Raw genomic sequence first — 16,700 nt, 5'->3', positions numbered from 1 at the left:
TGTAGATATTTCCATGTTTATAGAGATAGCAGTGTAGATATTTCCTTGTTTATACAGATAGTGGTGTAGATATTTCCTTGTTTATACAGATGACTGTGTAGGTATTTCCATGTTTATACAGATGGCGGGGAAGATATTTCCATGTTTATAGAGATAGTGGGGTAGATATTTCCATATTTAAACAGATAGCGGTGTAGGTATTTCCATGTATATACAGATAGCGGTGTGAATGTTTCCACATTTACAGAGATAGCGGTGTAGATATTTCCACGTTTACAGATAGCGGTGTAGATATTTCCACGTTTACAAAGATGGCAGAGTACATATTTTCAAGTTTAGATAGTGGTATAGATGTTTCCACGTTTATACAGATTGTACTGTAGATATTTCCACGTTTATAGACATAGAGGTGTAGATATTTCCATGTTTATGCATATAGCAGTGTAGATATTTCCACATTTATATTTATAGCGGTGTAGATATTTCCAGGTTTATAGAGACAGCAGTATAGATGTACCCACATTTACAGAGATAGCGGTGTAGATATTTCCATGTTTAAGAGATAGCAGTGTAGATATTTCCACATTCATAGAGATAGCGGAGAAGGTATTTCCATGTTTCTAGAGACAACGGTGCAGATATTTCCACGTTTATAGAGACAGCGGTGTAGATATTTCCATGTTTACAGAGACAGTGATGTAGATATTTGCATGTTTATAGAGATAGCGTTGTAGATATTTCCAAGTTTACAGAGACAGTGGTGTAGATATTTCCAGGTTTATACAGATAGCGGTGTAGATATTTCCATGTTTATATAGATTGCGGTGTAGATATTTCCATGTTTATACAGATAGCGGTGTAGATATTTCCATGTTTATAGAGATAGCGGTGTTGGTATTTTCATGTTTATACAGATAGCGATGTAGATATTTCCTTGTTTATACAGTTCACGGTGTAGAGATTTCCATGTTTATACAGATACCGGTGTAGGTATTTCTATGTTTATACAGGTATCGGCGTAGATATTTCCATGTTTACACAAATAGCGTTGTAGATAATTCCATGTTTATACAGATAGCGGTGCAGATATTTCCAAGTTTATACAGATCGTGGTGTAGATATTTCCATCTTTCTACAGATGGCATTGTAGATATTTCCATGATTATAGAGATAGCGGTGTAGATATTTCCACGTTTATACAGATAACGGTGTAGATATTTCCATGTTTATAGAGATGGTGGTGAGGATATTTCCATACTTATACAGATAACGGTGTAGATATTTCCATTTTTATGCAGAAAGCTGTGTTGATATTTCCATGTTTATACAGATAGCGGTGTAGATATTTCCATGTTTATAAAAATCGCGGTGCAGATATTTCCATCTTTCTTCAGATGGCAGTGTAGATACTTCCATGTTTATAGAGATAGCGCTTGAGATATTTTCATGTTTATACAGATAGCGGTGTAGATATTTCCATGTTTATAGAGATAGCCATGTAGAGATTTCCATGTTTATACAGATAGCGGTGTAGTCATTTCCGTGTTTATAGAGATAGCGGTGTAGATACTTCCATCTTTATACAGATAGCGGTGTAGATATTTCCATCTTTACATAGATAGCGGTGTACATATTTCCATGTTTACACAGATAGCTCTGTAGATATTTCCATGTTTATAGAGATAGCGGTGTAGGTATTTCCATGTTTATAGTGATAGCGGTGCACATAATTACCCATTTATAGAGATAACGGTGTAGATATTTCCATATTTATACAGATAGCGGTGCAGATATTTCCATGTTTCCACAGATAGTGTTGTAACTATTTCCATGCTTATACAGATAGCGGAGTAGATATTTCCAAGTTTATACAGACAGCGGTGTAGATATTTCCATGTTTATACATATAGCGGTGTAGATATCTCCATGTTTATACAGATAGCGGTGGAGATATTTCCAGGTTTCTGCAGATAGCGGTGGAGATATTTCCATTTTAATACATATAGCGATGTAGATGTTTCCATGTTTATACAGATAGCGGTGTAGATATTTCCATGTTTAGACAGATGGCGGTGTAGATATTTCCATGTTTATACCAATAGCGGTGGAGATATTTCCAGGTTTCTGCAGATAGCGGTGTAGATATTTCCATGTTTATGCCGATAGCGATGTAGATGTATCCATGTTTATACAGATAACGGTGTAGATATTTCCATGTTTATACTGATAGTGGTGTAGATATTTCCTTGTATATACAGATGACTGTGTAGGTATTTCCATGTTTATACAGATGGCGGTGAAGATATTTCCATGTTTGTAGAGATAGTGGTGTAGATATTTCCATATTTATACAGATAGCGGTGTAGGAATTTCCATGTTTATACAGATAGCGGTGTGAATGTTTCCACATTTACAGAGATAGCGGTGTAGATATTTCCACGTTTACAGATGGCGGTGAAGATATTTCCACGTTTACAAAGATATCAGAGTAGATATTTCCAAGTTTAGATTGTGGTATAGATGTTTCCACGTTTATACAGATTGTACTGTAGATATTTCCACGTTTATAGAGATAGAGGTGTAGATATTTCCATGTTTATACAGATAGCAGTGTAGATATTTCCACATTTATACTTATAGCGGTGTAGATATTTCCAGGTTTACAGAGACAGCGGTATAGATGTACCCACATTTACAGAGATAGCGGTGTAGATATTTCCATGTTTATAGAGATAGCAGTGTAGATATTTCCACATTCATAGAGATAGCGGAGAAGGTATTTCCATGTTTCTAGAGACAACGGTGCAGATATTTCCATGTTTATAGAGACAATGGTGTAGATATTTCCATGTTTACAGAGACAGTGATGTAGATATTTGCATGTTTATAGAGATAGCATTGTAGATATTTCCATGTTTACAGAGACAGTGGTGTAGATATTTCCAGGTTTATACAGACTGAGGTGTAGATATTTCCATGTTTATACAGACAGCGGTGTAGATATTTCCATGTTTATACAGTTAGCGGTATAGTTATCTCCAGGTTTATACAGATCGTGGTGTAGATATTTCCATGTTTATGCAGATTGCGGTGTAGATATTTTCATCTTTCTACAGATGGCCGTGTAGATATTTCTATGTTTATACAGATGGCGGTGGAGATATTTCCACGTTTATTCAGATGGCGGTGTAGGTATTTCCATGTTTATGCCGATGGCGGTGGAGATAATTCCATGTGAATAGAGATGTCGGTGTAGATATTTCCATGTTTATACAGATAGTGGTTGTGGTAGTTCCATGTTTATACAGATAGCGATGTAGATATTTCCATGTTTAGAGAGATTGCTGTGTTGGTATTTCCATGTTTATACAGATGGCAGTGTAGATATTTCCATGTTTATACAGCTTGCGGTGTAGATATTTCCACGTTTACAAAGATATCAGAGTATATATTTCCAAGTTTAAATAGTGGTATAGATGTTTCCACGTTTATACAGATTTTACTGTAGATATTTCCACGTTTATAGAGATAGAGGTGTATATATTTCCATGTTTATACAGATAGCAGTGTAGATATTTTCACATTTATACTTATAGCGATGTAGATATTTCCAGGTTTATAGAGACAGCGGTATAGATGTACCCACATTTACAGAGATAGCGGTGTAGATATTTCCATGTTTATAGAGATAGCAGTGTAGATATTTCCACATTCATAGAGATAGCGGAGAAGGTATTTCCATGTTTCTAGAGACAACGGTGCAGATATTTCCATGTTTATAGAGACAACGGTGTAGATATTTCCATGTTTACAGAGACAGTGATGTAGATATTTGCATGTTTATAGAGATAGCGTTGTAGATATTTCCATGTTTACAGAGACAGTGGTGTAGATATTTCCAGGTTTATACAGACAGAGGTGTAGATATTTCCATGTTTATAGAGACAGTGGTGTAGATATTTCCATGTTTGTACAGATAGCGGTGAAGATATTTCCATGTTTATACAGATAGCGGTGTAGTTACTTCCAGGTTTATACAGATCGTGGTGTAGATATTTCCATGTTTATGCAGATTGCGGTGTAGATATTTTCATCTTTCTACAGATGGACGTGTAGATATTTCTATGTTTATACAGATGGCGGTGGAGATATTTCCACGTTTATTCAGATGGCGGTGTAGGTATTTCCAGGTTTATACAGATGGCAGTGTAGATATTTCCATGTTTATACAGCTTGCGGTGTAGATATTTCCAGGTTTATACAGATGGCAGTGTAGATATTTCCATGTTTATACAGATAGTGGTAATGATATTTCCATGTTTGCACAAATAGCAGTGTAGATAATTCCATGTTATGGAGATGGCAGTGTAGATATTTTCGTGTTTATAGAGATGGTGGTGAAGATATTTCCTTGCTTATAGAGATTGCGGTGTAGATATTTCCATGTTTATAGAGATGGCTGTGCAGATATTTCCAAGATTATGGAGACAGCGGTGTAGATATTTGTATGTTTATAGAGTCAGCGGTGTAGATATTTCCATGTTTTTAGAGACAGCGGTGCAGATATTTCCATGCTTATACTGATAGCGGTGTAGATATTTCCATGTTTATAGAGATAGCGGTGTAGATATTTTCATGTTCATACAGAGAGCGGCGTAGCTATTTCCATGTTTATAGAGATAGCTGTGTAAATATTACCATGTTTTACAGATAGCGGTGTAAATATTTCCATGTTTATACAGATAGCGGTGTAAATATTTTCATGCTTATAGAGATAGCGTTGTAGATATTTCCATGTTTACAAAGATAGCAGTGTTAATATTTCCATGTTTACACTGATAGCCGTGTAAATGTTTACACATATGTAGATATAGCGGTGTAGATATTCCCACGTTTATACAGATAGCCCTGTAGATATTTCCACGTTTATAGGGATAGCGATGTAGATATTTCAACGTTTATACAGATAACGGTGATGATATTTCCACATTTATACAGATAGCGATGTAGATATTCCCAACTTTTTACACATAGCGCTGTAGATATTTCCACGTTTATACAGAAAACGGTGTAGATATTTCCATGTTAATACAGGTAGCGGTATAGATATTTCCAGGTATATAGAGACAACGGTGTAGATATTTCCATGTTTATACAGACAGCGGAGTAGATATTTCCGTGTTTATAGAGACAGCGGTGTAGATATTTCCATGTTTATGCAGGTAGAGGTGTAGATTTTTCCATGTTTATACAGATTGCGGTGTAGATATTTCCATCTTTCCACAGATGACAATGCCAATATTTCCATGTTTATACAGATGGCGGTGTAGATATTTCCATGTTTTACAGATAGCGGTGTAGATATTTCCATGTTTATAGAGATAGCGGTGTAGATATTTCCATGTTTATAGAGATAGCTTTGTAAATATTTCCATGTTTATAAAGATAGCGGTGTAAGTATTTCCATGTTTATAGAGAGAGCGGTGTAGATATTTCCATGTTTATAGAGATTGCTGTGTAGATATTTCAGTATTTATACAGATAGCGGTGTAGATATTTCCATGTTTATAGAGATAGCGGTGTAGATATTTCCAGTTTATAGATATAGCCGTGTAGATATTTCCATGTTTATAGAGCTGGCTGTGTAAATATTTCCATGTGTATAGAGATGGCAGTGTAAATGTTTCCACGTTTACAGAGATAGCGGTGTAGATATTTCCACGTTTATACAGATAGCGGTGTAGATATTTCCAAGTTTAGATAGCGGTATAGATACTTCCACTTTTATACAGATTGTACTGTAGATATTTCCACGTTTATAGAGATAGCGGTGTAGATATTTCCATGTTTATGCAGAGAGCAGTGTAGATATTTCCTGATTTATATTTATAGCGGGGTAGATATTTCCAGGTTTATAGAGACAGCTGTGTAGATGTTCCCACATTTATAGAGATAGCGGTGTTGATATTTCCAGGTTTATAGATATAGTGGTGTAGATATTTCCACGTTTATAGAGATAGCGGTGTAGACATTTCCATGTTTACAGAGATAGCGGTGTAGATATTTCCATATTTATACCGATAGCGGGGTAGATATTTCCAAGTTTATACAGATAGCGGTGTAGATATTTCCATGTTTATACGGATAACATTTTAGTTATTTCCTTGTTTATACAGATCGTGCTGTAGATATAAACAGGTTTATACAAATAGCAGTTTAGATATTTCCAAGTTTATACAGGTAGCGGTGTAGATTTTTCCATGTTTCTACAGATTGCGGTGAAGACATCTCCATCTTTCCACAGATGACAATGCCAATATTTCCATGTTTATGTAGATCGCGGTGTAGATATTTCCATGTTTATACAGATAGCGGTGTAGGTATTTCCATATTTATGCAGAAGGCGGTGTAGATATTTCCATGTTTACAGAGATAGCAGTGTAGATATTTCCATGTGTATAGGGATGGCGCTTTGTGTATTTCCATGTTTATAGAGATAGTAGTGTAGATATTTCCATGTTTATACAGATAGCAGTGTAGATATTACCATGTTTATAGAGATGGCGGTGATGGTATTTCCATGTTTATACAGATAGCGGTGTAGATATTTCCATGTTTATACAGCTCGTGGTGCAGATATATCCATCTTTATATACATGGCAGTGTAGATATTTCCACGTTTATACAGATAGCGGTGTAGATATTTCCACGTTTATAGGGATAGCGGTGTAGATATTTCCATGGTAATAAAGATAGCGGTGCAGATATTTGCATGTTGATAGAGATAGCGGTGTAGACATTTCCATGTTATACAGATAGCGGTGTAGATATTTCCATGTTTATACACATGACTGTGTAGATATTTCCATGTTTTTACAGATGGCGTTGTAGAAATTTCCATGTTTATAGAGATAGCTGTGAAGATATTTCCAAGTTTCTACATATAGCGGTGTAGATATTTCCATGTTTATACAGATAGCGGTGTAGATATTTCCATGTTTATAGAGATAGCGGTGTAGATATTTCCAAGTTTATACAGATAGCGGTGTAGATATTTCCGTGTTTTTACAGATAGCGGTGTAGATATTTCCATGTTTATACACATAGCGGTGTAGATATTTCCAAGTTTATGCAGATCATGGTGTAGTTATTTCCATGTTCATACAGATAGCGTTGTAAATATTTCCATGTTTATACAGATCGCGGTGTAGATATTTCCATCTATTTACAGATTGCAGTGTAGATATTTCCATGTTTATACAGATGGCGGTGTAGATATTTCCATGTTTATATAGATGGCGGTGTAGATATTTCCTTCTTTCTGTAGATGGCGGTGTAGATATTTCCATGTTTATATAGATGGCAGTCTATATATTTCTATGTTTATAGAGATAACAGTGTAGATATTTCCTTGTTTATTTAGATTGCGGTGTAGATATTTACATGTTTATAGAGATGACGGTGTATATATTTCCATGCTTATACAGATAGCGGTGTAGATATTTCCATGTTTATACAGCTCGCGGTGAGATATTTACATATTTATACCGATGCCAGTGTAGATATTTCCATGTTTATACGGATACAAGTGTAGATATTTCCATGTTTATACAGATAGCGGTGTTGGTATTTCCATGTTTATACAGACAGCGGTGTAGATATTTCCATGTTTATACAGCTCGTGGTGTAGATATTTACATCTTTAAACAGATGGCAGTGTGGATATTTCCATGTTTATACAGATGAAAGTGTAGATATTTCCATGTTTATACAGATGGCAGTGTAGGTTTTCCCATGTTTATAGAGATAGCGGTGTAGATATTTCCATGTTTTAACACATAACGTTGTGGATATTTCCATGTTTATAGAGATAGAGGTGTAGATATTTCCATTTCTATACAGATAGCGGTGTAGGTATTTCCATGTTTATACAGACCACGGTGTAGATATTTCCATGTTTATATAGGTAGCATTGTAGATATTTGCATGTTTATACAGATAGCGGTGTAGATATTTCCATATTTATACAGATCGAGGTGTAGATATTTCCATCTTTCTACACATGACAGTGTTGATATTTCCATGTTTATACGGATGGCGGTGTAGATATTTCCTTGTTTATAGAGATGGCAGTGTATATATTTCCATGTTTATAGAGATAGAGGTGCAGATATTTCCATGTTTATACAGATGGCGGTGTAGGTATTTCCATGTTTATAGAGATGGCGGTGTATATATTTCCATGTTTATAGAGAGAGCGGTGCAGATATTTCCATGTTTATACAGATAGCGGTCTTGATATTTCGATGTTTTTAGGGTTAGCGGTGTAGATATTTCAATGTTTACACAGATAGCGGTGTAGATATTTTCATGTTTATACAGTTGACGGTGTAGATGGTTCCATGTTTATGGAGATGGCTGTGTAGATATTCTCATGTTTATAGAGATGGCGGTGTAGATATTTCCATGTTTATAGAGATGGCGGTGTAGGGATTTCCAAGTTTATAGAGAAAGCGGTGTAGATATTTCCATGTTTACAGAGAAGGCTGTATAGATATTTCCATATGTATAGAGATGGCAGTGTAGATATTTCCATGTTTATACAGATGGCGGTGTAGATAGTTCTATGTTTATGGAGATGGCAGTGTAGATATTTTCATGTTTATAGAGATGGCAGTGTAGATTTTTCCATGTTTATATAGATGGCGGTGTAGATAGTTCCTTTTTATGTAGATGGAGGTGTAGATATTTACATGTTTATAGAGGTGGCGGTGTATATATTTCCATGTTTATAGAGACAGCGGTGTAGATATTTCCATGTTTATTGAGATAGCGGTGTAGGTACTTCCATGTTTATAGAGATAGCTGTGAAGATATTTCCAAGTTTCTACAGATAGCGGTGTAGATATTTCCATGTTTATACAGATAGCGGTGTAGATATTTTGATGTTTATAGAGATAGCGTTGTAGATATTTCCAAGTTTATACAGATAGCTGTGTAGTTTTTTCCATGTTTATACACATCACGGTGTAGATATTTCCTTGTTTATACAGATAGCTGTGTAGATATTTCCATGTTTCTACAGAGAGCGGTGGGGATATTTCCATGTTTATACAGATAGTGGTGGAGATATTTCCATGTTCAAACAGATGACGGTGTAGAAATTTCCATGTTTATACAGATAGCCGTGCAGATATTTCCAAGTTTATACGGATAGCGGTGTAGATATTTCCACGTGAATACAGATCGTGGTGTAGATACTTCCATGTTTATACACATGGCATTTTAAGTATTTCCAAGTTTATAGAGGTATCGGTGTAGATATTTCCATGTTTTTACAGATGTCTGTGTAGATATTTCCATTTGTATACAGATGGCAGTGTAGATATTTCCATGTTTATACAGATGGAGGTGTAGGTATTTCCATGTTTATACAGATGGAGGTGTAGATATTTACATGTTTATACAGATAGCATTGTGTTATTTCCATGTTTTTACAGATAACGGTGTAGACATTTCCATGTTTATAGAGATAGCAGTGTAGATATTTCCATATTTATACAGATAGCGGTGTAGATATTTCCATGTTTATACAGATAGCGGTGTAGATATTTCCATCTTTATACAGGTAGCGGTGTAGATATTTCCATGTTTATACAGAACGTGGTGTAGATATTTCCATCTCTCCACAGATGGCATTGTAGATATTTCCATGTATATACAAATGGCCGTGTAGATATTTCCGTGTTAATACAGATATCGGTGTAGTTATTTCCATGTTTATGCAGATGTCAGGGTATATATTTCCATGTTTATAGAGATGGCGGTGTAGATATTTCTAAGTTTATAGAGATAGCGGTGTAGATATTTCCATGTGTATAGAGATGGCGGTGTAGGTATTTCCATGTTTATAGAGATAGTGTTGTAGGTATTTCCAAGTATATACAGATAGTAGTGTAGATATCTCCATGTTTACAGAGATAGCGGTGTTGTTTTTTCCATGTATATACAGATAGCGGTGTAGACATTTCCTTCTTTATACAGCTCGCAGTGTTGATATTTCCATCTTTATAAAGATGGCAGTGTAGATATTTCCATATTTATACAGACAGAGTTGTAGATATTTCCATGTTTATACAGATGGCGGTGTAGATAGTTTCATGTTTACGGAGATGTCGGTGTAGATATTTTCATGTTCATAGAGATGGTGGTGCAGATGTTTCCAAGTTTATAGAGATAGCGGTGTAGATATTACCTTGTTTATACAGATGGCTGTGTAGATATTTCCATGTGTATACAGATGGCAGTGTAGATATTTCCATGTTTATAGATATAGCGGTGTAGATATTTCCATGTTTATACAGATAGCGGTGTAGATATTTGCAGGTTTATAGATATAGCGGTGTAGATATTTCCATATTTATACATATAGCGGTGTAGATATTTCCATGTTTATACAGATGACGATGTAGATATTTCAATGTTTGTACAGATGGCGGTTTAGATATTTCCATGTTTATACAGATGGCCGTGTAGATATTTCCATGTTTATGCAGATAGCTGTGTAGATATTTCCATGTTCATACAGAAAGCGGTGTAGATATTTCCATGTTTACAGAGATAGCGGTATAGATATTTCCATCGTTGCACAGACAGCGGTGTAGATATTTCCATGTTTACACAGATAGCAGTGTAGATATTTCCATGTTTACACAGATAGCTTTGTAGATATTTCCGTGTTTATACAGATAGCGGTGTAGATATTTCCATGTTTATTAAGATAGTGGTATAGATATTTCCATGTTTATACAGACGGCGGTGTAGATATTTCCATGTTTATGCAGTTAGCGGTGGAGATATTTCCATGTTTTTACAGATGGCGATGTAGATATTTCCAAGTTTATACAGACGGCGGTGTAGGTATTTCCATGTTTATACTGATTGCGGTGTAGATATTTGCATGTTTACACAGATAGTGGTGTAGGTATTTCCATGTTTATAGAGATAGCGGTGTAGATATTTCCATGTTTATACAGATAGTGGTGAAGATATTTCCATGTTTATACAGACCGCGGTGTAGATATTTCCATGTTTGTAGAGATGGCGGTGTTGATATTTCCATCTATACACAGATGACTGTGTAGATATTTCCATGTTTATACAGATGGCGGCGCAGATATTTCTATGGATATGTAGATCGCGGTGTAGATATTTCCATGTATATAGAGATAGCGGTGTAGTTATTTCAATGTTTTTATAGAGAGCGGTGTAGATATTCCCATGTATGTACACATGGCTCTGTAGATATTTCCATGTTAATACAGATGGTGGTGTAGATATTTCCATGTTTATACAGATAGCGGTGTAGGTATTTCCATGTTTAAACACATAGCGGTGTAGATATTTCCATGTTTTTACAGATATCGTTGGAGATATTTCTATGTTTTTACAGAAAGCGGTGGAGACATTTAAAGTTTATGCAGATGGCGGTGTAGATATTTCCAAGTATATACAGATAGCGGTGTAGATATTTCCATGTTTATACAGATAGCATTGTAGATATTAACATGGTTATACAGATAGCAGTGTGGCTATTTCCATGTTTATACAGGTATCGGTGTAGATATTTCGATATTTATAGAGATGTCTTTGTGGATATTTCCATGTTAATACAGAGGGCACTGTAGATATTTCCATGTTTATACAGATAGTGGTGTAGTTATTTCCATGTTTATACAGATGACTGTGTAGGTATTTCCATGTTTATATAGATGGCGGTGTAGATATTTCCATGTTTGAAGAGACAGCCATGTTGATATTTCCATGTTTATACCGATATCGGTGTAGACATTTCCATGTTTATAGAGATAGCAGTGTAAGTATTTCCATGTTTACACAGATAGCGGTGTAGATTTCTTCATGTTTATACAGATAGCAGTGTAAATATTTCCATGTTTATAGAAGTAGCGGTGTAGATATTTCCATCTTTCCACAGACTGCGGTGTAGATATTTCCATCTTTACAGAGATAGCGGTGTAGATATTTCATTGTTTACACAGATAGCTCTGTAGATATTTCCATGTTTACAAAGATAGCGTTGTTGATATTTCCATGTTTATACAGATAAAGTTGTGCATATTTCCATGTTTATACAGATAGCGGTGTAGATATTTTCATGTTTATACAGATAGCGGTGTAGATATTTCCATGTTTATAAGACAGCGGTGGAGTTATATCCATGTTTAAACAGACAGCGATGTAGATATTTCCATGTTCATAAAGATAGCGGTGTAGATATTTCCATGTTTATACAGATAGCGGTGTAGCTATTTGCATGATTTTACAGATAGCGGTGTGGGTATTTCCATGTTTATAAGAGATAGCGGTGTAGATATTTCCATGTTTATACAGCTCGCAATGTAGATAATTCCATGTTTATACTGATGGCAGTGTTGATATTTCCATGTATATAGAGATAGCGGTGGAGATATTTCCGAGTTTATAAAAATAGCAATGTAGATATTGCCATATTAATAAATATAGCGGTATAGATATTTCCATGTTTATACAGATAGCAGTGTAGATATTTCCATGTTTATGCAGATAGCGGTGTAGATATTTCCATCTTTATACAGATGGCTGTGTAGATATTTCCATGTGTATACAGATGGCAGTGTAGATATTTCCATGTTTATATAGATGGAGGTGAAGATATATCCATGTTTATACAGATGACTGTGTATATATTTCCATGTTTTTACATATGGCGGTGTAGATATTTCCATGTTTATACAGATAGCGGTGTGGCTAATTCCATGTTTATAAAAATAGCAGTGTAGATATTTCCATGTTTATAGAGATGGCTGTGTAGATATTTCCATGTTTATAGAGATGGCTGTGTAGGAATTTTCATGTTTATACAGATGGCTGTGAAGATATTTCCATGTATATACAGATAGTGGTGTAGATATTTCAATGTTTATGCAGATGACTGTGTAGGTATTTCCATGTTTACACAGATGGCGTTGTAGATATTTCCATGTTTATAGAGATAGCCATGTAGATATTTCCATGTTTATACAGATAGCGGTGTACATATTTCCATGTTTATACAGATCGTGGTGTAGATATTTCCATGTTTCTACGGATACCGGTGAAGATATTTCCATGTTTATACAGACCGCAGTGTAGATATTTCCATGTTTATAGAGATAGCAGTGTAGATATTTCCATGTTTGTACAGATGGCGGTGTTGATGTTTCCATCTATACACAGATTGCCGTGTAGGTATTTCCATGTGTATATAGATGGCATTGTAGATATTTCCATGTTTATACAGATGGTGGTGTAGATATTTCCATGTTTACACAGATGACTGTAAAGGTATTTCCATGTTTATACAGATGGCGGTGTAGATATTCCCATGTTTATAGAGATAGCGGTGTAGATATTTCCATATTTATGCAGATAACGGTGTAGAAATTTCCATGTTTATACAGATAGCGGTGTACATATTTCCATGTTTATACAGATCACGGTGTTGATATTTCCACGTTTATAGAGATAGCGGTGTAGATATTTCCATGTTTATACAGATAGCGGTGAAGATATTTCCATGTTTATACAGACCGCGGTGTAGATATTTCCATGTTTGTAGAGATGGCGGTGTTGATATTTCCATCTATACACAGATGACTGTGTAGATATTTCCATTTTTATACAGATGGCGGTGCAGATATTTCTATGGATATGTAGATCGCGGTGTAGATATTTCCATGTATATAGAGATAGCGGTGTAGTTATTTCAATGTTTTTATAGAGAGCGGTGTAGATATTCCCATGTATGTACACATGGCTGTGTAGATATTTCCATGTTAATACAGATGGTGGTGTAGATATTTCCATGTTTATACAGATAGCGGTGTAGGTATTTCCATGTTTAAACACATAGCGGTGTAGATATTTCCATGTTTTTACAGATATCGTTGGAGATATTTCTATGTTTGTACAGAAAGCGGTGGAGACATTTAAAGTTTATGCAGATGGCGGTGTAGATATTTCCAAGTATATACAGATGGCGGTGTAGATATTCCCATGTTTATACAGATAGCATTGTAGATATTAACATGGTTATACAGATAGCAGTGTGGGTATTTCCATGTTTATACAGGTATCGGTGTAGATATTTCGATATTTATAGAGATGTCTTTGTGGATATTTCCATGTTAATACAGAGGGCACTGTAGATATTTCCATGTTTATACAGATAGTGGTGTAGATATTTCCATGTTTATACAGATGACTGTGTAGGTATTTCCATGTTTATAGAGATGCCTGTGTAGATATTTCCATGTTAATAGAGATGGCTGTGTAGATAATTCCATGTTTATACAGATGGCCGTGTAGATTTTTCCATGTTTATACAGATAGCGGTGTAGATATTTCCATGTTTATACAGAAGACTCTGTAGTTATTTCCATGTTTATACAGATGGCAGTGTAGGTATTTCCATGTTAATAGAGAGAGCCATGTAGATATTTCCATGTTTATACAGATATCGGGGTACACATTTCCATGTTTACAGAGATAACGGTGTAGATATTTCCATATTTATATGGATAGCGTTGTAGATATTTCCATGTTGATAGAGATGGCTGTGTAGATATTTCCATGTTTATACAGATGGCAGTGTAGATATTTGGATGCTTATACAGAAAGTGGTGTAGATATTTCCATGTTTATACAGATGACTCTGTAGGTGTTTCCATGTTTATACAGATTGCGGAGTAGATATTTCCATGTTTATACAGATAGCCAAGTAAATATTTCCATGTTTATACTGATAGCGGTGTAGACATTTCCATGTTTATAGAGATAGCGGTGTTGATATTACCATATTTATATAGATAGTGCTGTAGATATTTCCATGTTTATACAGATAGCGGTGAAGATATTTCCATGTTTATAGTGATCGTGGTGTAGATATTTCCATGTTTACACAGATGACTGTCTAGGTACTTCCAGGTTTATACAGATGGCGGTTTAGATATTATCATGTTTATAGAGATAGCCATGTAGATATTTCCATGTTTATACAGATATCTGTGTAAAATATTTCCATGTTTATTCAGATGGCAGTGTAGATATATCCATGTTTATTCTGATGGCGGTGCAGATATTTCCATTTTTATACCGATAGCTGTGTAGATATTTCCATGTTTACACAGATGGCGGTGTAGATAGTTCCATGTTTATGGATATGGCGGTGTAGATATTTTCATTTTTTTAGAGATAGCCGGGCAGATGGTTCCGTGATTATACTGATGGCTGTGTAGTTATTTCCATGTGTATACAAATGGCAGTGTAGATATTTCCATGTTTATAGAGATGGTTTTGTAGATAATTCTATGTAAATACAGATGACTGTGCAGATATTTGCATGTTTATGCAGATGGCGGTGTAGATATTCCCATGTTTATAGAGATAGCGGTGTAGATATTTCCATATTTATGCAGATAACGGTGTAGAAATTTCCATGTTTATACAGATAGCGGTGTACATATTTCCATGTTTATACAGATCACGGTGTTGATATTTCCACGTTTATAGAAATAGCGGTGTAGATATTTCCATGTTTATACAGATAGCGGTGAAGATATTTCCATGTTTATACAGACCGCGGTGTAGATATTTCCATGTTTGTAGAGATGGCGGTGTTGATATTTCCATCTATACACAGATGACTGTGTAGATATTTCCATTTTTATACAGATGGCGGTGCAGATATTTCTATGGATATGTAGATCGCGGTGTAGATATTTCCATGTATATAGAGATAGCGGTGTAGTTATTTCAATGTTTTTATAGAGAGCGGTGTAGATATTCCCATGTATGTACACATGGCTGTGTAGATATTTCCATGTTAATACAGATGGTGGTGTAGATATTTCCATGTTTATACAGATAGCGGTGTAGGTATTTCCATGTTTAAACACATAGCGGTGTAGATATTTCCATATTTTTACAGATATCGTTGGAGATATTTCTATGTTTGTACAGAAAGCGGTGGAGACATTTAAAGTTTATGCAGATGGCGGTGTAGATATTTCCAAGTATATACAGATAGCGGTGTAGATATTTCCATGTTTATACAGATAGCATTGTAGATATTAACATGGTTATAAAGATAGCAGTGTGGGTATTTCCATGTTTATACAGGTATCGGTGTAGATATTTCGATATTTATAGAGATCTCTTTGTGGATATTTCCATGTTAATACAGAGGGCACTGTAGATATTTCCATGTTTATACAGATAGTGGTGTAGATATTTCCATGTTTATACAGATGACTGTGTAGGTATTTCCATGTTTATATAGATGGCGGTGTAGATATTTCCATGTTTAAAGAGACAGCCATGTTGATATTTCCATGTTTATATAGATGGCGGTGTAGATATTTCCATGTTTAAAGAGACAGCCATGTTGATATTTCCATGTTTATATAGATGGCGGTGTAGATATTTCCATGTTTAAAGAGACAGCCATGTTGATATTTCCATGTTTATACCGATATCAGTGTAGACATTTCCATGTTTATAGAGATAGCAGTGTAAGTATTTCCATGTTTACACAGATAGCGGTGTAGATTTTTTCATGTTTATACAGATAGCAGTGTAAATATTTCCATGTTTATAGAAGT

The sequence above is a fragment of the Pan paniscus genome, chromosome 20 (assembly GCF_029289425.2).
Source record: "Pan paniscus chromosome 20, NHGRI_mPanPan1-v2.0_pri, whole genome shotgun sequence".
NCBI classification, from domain to species: Eukaryota; Metazoa; Chordata; class Mammalia; order Primates; family Hominidae; genus Pan; species Pan paniscus.
Note: the sequence above shows the minus strand (reverse complement) of the source record.